The sequence below is a fragment of the Neoarius graeffei genome, chromosome 21, assembly GCF_027579695.1.
Source record: "Neoarius graeffei isolate fNeoGra1 chromosome 21, fNeoGra1.pri, whole genome shotgun sequence".
Lineage (NCBI taxonomy): Eukaryota > Metazoa > Chordata > Actinopteri > Siluriformes > Ariidae > Neoarius > Neoarius graeffei.
The window spans coordinates 33,989,835-33,995,834 of NC_083589.1; the positions used below are offsets into that span (position 1 = coordinate 33,989,835).

At 43.8% G+C, this 6,000-nt stretch overlaps 1 protein-coding gene across 21 annotated transcripts in view; it reads left to right on the plus strand.

Moving 5' to 3' along the window:
* celf2 (cugbp, Elav-like family member 2) overlaps positions 1-6,000 on the plus strand; it is a 297,415-nt gene that overhangs the window by 152,579 nt on the left and 138,836 nt on the right. The window lies entirely within an intron of this gene.

The following is a 6,000-nucleotide window of genomic DNA, read 5'->3' on the forward strand; positions in this document are numbered from 1 at the left end:
GTGTGTATGAAGAAGTGAAGACAAATGCCGTTTTTTCCACCTAAAAATCTTTCCTTTTAAAAACGAAAAGAGCAAAAAGTAAGGGCTGAACAAAGTGAAAATTCAGTCACTGATTCTAATTTTATCGTTTGATCTCAAATTAATTGGTGGTAACTTAGCGACAGGATCATTTCATTGTATGAAAAACACAAATGAATGGAAAAAATTGATAAAGACAGTTATAAGAGTGTGTCTGTACAACTGACTTCAGCGTTTGGCCTTTCTGTGACCCTCATCAGTCACTTATGTAAGCACCTCTTCTTTCTGCTACATCGAAAAATACCCTGGAGCGTTGAATGATCTGTGTGTGTGTGTGTGTGTGTGTGTGTGTGTGTGTGTGTGTGTGTGTGTGTGTGTGTGTTAAAGATATATAAAACATTATTCTCTTCTAAACATGGTTTTCAATGCTGTGTGTGTGTGTGTGTGTGTGTGTGTGTGTGTGTGTGTGTGTGTGTTTACGAGAGAGAGAGAGAATTATTTTTGGCTGGATCAACCTCAGCAGCAACTGACAGTTTTAGGGCACTGACCTTTTCTCACACACACACACACACACACACACACACACACACACACACACACACACACACACACACACACACTTTTTTGACCTTTTCACACGCAGGTATTCACTAATGGAACTGGATGGCTTCCTCCTATTGTGTGTGTGTGTGTGTGTGTGTGTGTGTGTGTGTGTGTGTGTGTGTGTGTGTGTGTGTGTGTGTGTGCGCACATGTTTGTATGTGTTGAGCAGTTTGGTTTGTCCCCATATATGTCCTTGTGTGTCCTGATCGCTTTCGTGTAATTCAATTTGTTTCACTAGTTGAGGATTCTCTCTCTCTCTCTCTCTCTCTCTCTCTGTCTGTCTGTCTCTCTGTCTCTGTCTGTCTGACTCTCTCCATCTCTGTCTCTCTCTCTCTCGCGCGCGCTGTCTGTCTCGCTCTCTCTTTCTGTCTCCCTCTGTCTGTTTGTCTGTCTGTCTCTCTGTCTCTCTCCATCTGTCTCTCTCTCGCGCGCTGTCTCGCTCTCTCTCTGTCTGTCTCTCTGTGTCTGTCTGTCTCTCTGTCTCTCTCCATCTCTGTCTCGCTCTCTCTCTGTCTGTTTGTCTCTCTCTCTGTCTGTCTGTCTGTCTTTCTCTCTCTCTGTCTGTCTCTCTCTCTCTCTCTGTCTGTCTCTCTGTGTCTGTCTGTCTCTCTGTCTCTCTCCATCTCTGTCTCGCTCTCTCTCTGTCTGTTTGTCTCTCTCTCTGTCTGTCTGTCTGTCTTTCTCTCTCTCTGTCTGTCTGTCTCTCTCTCTCTCTGTCTCTCTCTGCTCTGTTCAGACTCCGGTGATCACAGACAGACTGCTGAGACAGACAGCTCTACTCATCTGGTGTTTTCATGTGTCTCGAATCTATCTTTGTTGACCACTTGTAATCAAAATTCCCAAATAGCAGGGTTGCCAAACATGTTATAATCATCCTGTGACTTCAAAGTCCTAAATCCACAAAATACAGCTGTCAGCTCATATTTAGGACAGCATTTTCACTGCGATATTTTTCCACTGATAAAATCGATATACGGTATCTGGATGTAGAACATTTTGTGCAGTTTCTACTACGGTATCTTCCCTTTTCCGCGTACATGAGCTCACCATTTCTGTAAACAGTGTGACTCTGATTGACACGGTAAGAGAGGAATGCCACGTCTCCCACCCAGACAGCACAGGCACAGCCACTCTCTCAGCCACTCTCTCACACTCCCGGGCACTTAAGGCTGTGGTGTTGTTGGGATTTGAACGCTTTTCCATGGCACCGCTCAGGAGCCCAGACTGCACATTGTACAACTAATCTCGAGATATAATTCATAGAATTTCTGCAAAAAACTCAGCCTGCAGACACAACCCCCCCAAAACAACTTGTTATTCGTTTCAACACTGGTCTTTGGGACGCATCTGGAAGCTGATCTGATGTTCACACTATAATTATGTGGCCACATGCGTCCCACACCACCAAGTTGGGGTCATATCTACGGTATGTTCCCAGGGTACGATGTTCCCCAGCTCTACGTACATACGGTAGCACATAATGGGAACCTGAAGAAAATGTTCCCCAGCTGTGCATTTGCTTAATGTGACATGGATTGTTGGGGGGTTAAAGTGCCATTCCACCATTGGATGTATTCTTTGGCATAAAATACAATATATTTTATGACAACATGACTAGACAGAGAAATCTTTTAGCTTCAAAATGATATATCAAACATATTTTTTTGACAACGACAAGTATATTAATTTTGCGACCAAAGTCACCTACCCTTTTAATTTCCGCGCGGTAGTGAAACGTGATGTCATCGGCAGGTTCCCCTTCTTGTGTACCACGTCACGTGTGACGTGGCACAGATTATCAGCAATGGCGGATAGAACGCGATTTCCACTTGTCGATTGCTGTGCCGATATTCACCATCGACCGTCTCCTTTGGGCATCACTTGCTATTTTCCTTCGCTTCTTTTCCGAAGCTGACAATCGCATTCTATCCGCCATTGCTGATAATCTGTGCCACGTCACACAAGAAGGGGAACCTGCCGATGACATCACGTTTCACTACCGCGCGGAAATTAAAAGGGTAGGTGACTTTGGTCGCAAAATTAATATACTTCATCTCATCTCATTATCTCTAGCCGCTTTATCCTGTTCAACAGGGTCGCAGGCAAGCTGGAGCCTATCCCAGCTGACTACGGGCGAAAGGCGGGGTACACCCTGGACAAGTCGCCAGGTCATCACAGGGCTGACACATAGACACAGACAACCATTCACACTCACACCTACGCTCAATTTAGAGTCACCAGTTAACCTAACCTGCATGTTTTTGGACTGTGGGGGAAACCGGAGCACCCGGAGGAAACCCACGCGGACACGGGAAGAACATGCAAACTCCACACAGAAAGGCCCTCGCCGGCCACAGGGCTCGAACCCGGACCTTCTTGCTGTGAGGCGACAGCGCTAACCACTACACCACCGTGCCACCCCATTAATATACTTGTCATTGTCAAAAAATAATGTTTGATATATCATTTTGAAGCTAAAAGATTTCTCTGTCTAGTCATGTTGTCATAAAATATATTGTATTTTATGCCAAAAAAATACATCCAATGGTGGAATGGCACTTTAAGAGGGGAGGGCTAGGGTTAAGTTAGGTGTTAGGGTTAGAACATAGGTCTGTGGGAACTTGGGACCCTGGGGACATAGTTATATTCACACCAAGACTACCAGCATGTATGTGAATGCATTCACACCTGTATTTAGCACAAGTCCACTTGTGAACTAATCAACTGAGACAACTGTTAATACAAAGTCTGAACTGAGAAACACACACACACATTCTGTGGTCATGACAAAGCGTGGCCTCTTTAACTTTTGTCCACTTGACTTCGCTCCCTCTTCAGTAATGGCATGCACTGTCCACACACACACACACACACACACACACACACTAATTGACCAGAAACACTTAAGATTATTCAATTTAAGGGGTGATGGAACACATCTGTTGTCATGGAGCTAGTTTGTCCACAGACAATCTGTGTGTGTGTGTGTGTGTGTGTGTGTGTGTGTGTGTGTGTGTGTGTGTGTAATCTCATTCTAAGGTTAGTAATCACTCCTGACATTTAGATCAGTTTAATCAGCTTAATCACTCTGTCAGTCTCTCCACAGTCTCTCTGATTCGGTCAAACACGCAAGACAGAATCTCAGATATCGATTAACATGAGTGACAGCAGACATATGAGAACAAAGGGGGCGGGACAAAGGGATTGATCCGCTTTCCTGATTGGTTCAGGATGTGCCAGGGCTCTCTGCGGACTGTGTGGAATTGGATTAGGGATTTGAGGCGTGGATGAATTCCTCTTGCAGTCTCATCTAACTGAGCGAGATGGCGAGGAGAAACTCCACGTCGTCGATTTGTGCTTGTGAGTCTTTGTGTTTCGCCTGAAGTTGTGTTAGCGTCTGCTAACAAAGTGCTTGTTAGCCAATTGCATTGATTTGTTGTTCTTCAAAGCTCTGCGTCTCTGAAACACACTCGGCCCACTTTCGTGGAAAAAAATAAAACACAGTAGAAGTGTTTGTTCACACTGTAAGACCTGAGAAAATTAAAAAAATATTGAATTGTGTGTGTGTGTGGGGGTCCTCCATTGTCTAAACATGTATAAGTTTTGTCGTGGAAGTGATTTGGGTGTATGTGACCAAATCAGACTGGACGTACTGCATGTGCGACAATTTTGGCACTGGATGATGGTATTATATTAATAATTAACACAGCCGACTCCATTGTTGTATTTAAATCTTTTTTTATTGGACGGTTTTAATGTAAGATTGTTACCTCAGCCAATGAGGATACATTTTCAGTGCGGTTTGTTTGACTGTTTGTTTGTCTGGCTCTAAGCAGGATTGCGAAAAACCTAACAATTCGATTTCCATGAAACTTGGTGGAAGGGTGTAGCATGGACCAAGGAAGAACCTGTTACATTTTGGAGTGGATCTGAGTCACATCCCTTTCCATTTTGCTAATGTTGCAAGATATGGCATTTGCCATACATCTTACAGTCCAGTAGAGGGCAGTAAGGTTCAATAGTGGCAAAACATAGCCAATGTAGGAAAACACTGTCTCTATATCACTGTTCACATTCATAGGTACCAGTAATCCTCACAAGTACACATGTAAGCACATAATTCGAGTAATTTAGAAATATATGCAGACAAATAAACTGGTCGTTTGCAGATTTGCATATCATAGAAGAGTCGACTGTTGTCCTTGACGGAGGTCAGCGCTCTCCGAGTGCCTGTCGTTGTTTACTTGTTTTTTAGCATAAACATAAATATTGTAATACATACAATATATCAGAACATTTTCTTTCAGTATTTTCATCTCATCATCCAATCCTGAATATAGAACTTGTGGGTTGAAGCCAAGTTTATGGTTTCATTTAGGAAGTATTAGAATATTTTAAAGGCGGCACGGTGGTGTAGTGGTTAGCACTGTCGCCTCACAGCAAGAAGGTCCTGGGTTCGAACCCAGCGGCCAATGGGGGCCTTTCTGTGTGGAGTTTGCATGTTCTCCCCGTGTCCGTGTGGGTTTCCTCCGGGTGCTCCAGTTTCCCCCACAGTCCAAAGACATGCAGGTTAGGCTGATTGGTGGCTCCAAATTGACCGTACGTGTGAATGGTTGTTTGTCTCTATGTATCAGCTCTGTGATGACCTGGCGACTTGTCCAGGGTGTACCCCGCCTCTCGCCCATAGTCAGTTGAGATAGACTCCAGCGTGCCTGCGACCCTGTAGAACAGGATAAGCGGCTACGGATAATGGATGGATGGATAGAATATTTTAAAAGCAGGACAAAAAGAAAAATACTTCATATGATAATAGCCTGAGAGAAAAGTGAATGAAATAAGGTTCCTGCTAATGTTGTATTCATCTTAAATGTGAAGCTTAATAGAAACAGGAGGAAGCTTTCTTGAGCTTTATCTTTATAGGTGACTAACCTTGAGCCACATAGTTCTTGAATTAACACACAGCATCTCTCTCTCACACACACACGTACACACACACACTTTGATGCTTTGTAGTCAGATAGAGTTACAGTAAAAAGAGCTCGTGAGTGTAATTATCAGTTTATAAAAAACACGTTTGATATTTTTGCATTAGTCCAATGGACAGGCCTTTTCCATTTACCTCCTTTTTCTTTATTTGTTTTCAGCCTTGATTTGATTAGATCACATTCAATTGGGGAAGGGTGTGGTTTGGGAATGGATATGGGGTGTGGTTTGGGAATGGATATGGGGTGTGGTTTGGGAGTGGATATGGGGTGTGGTTTGGGAGTGGATAGTGGATATGGGGTGTGGTTTGGGAGTGGATATGGGGTGTGGTTAGGGAGTGTATAGTGGATGGGGGTGTGGTTAGGGAGTGTATAGTGGATATGGGGTGTGGTTTGG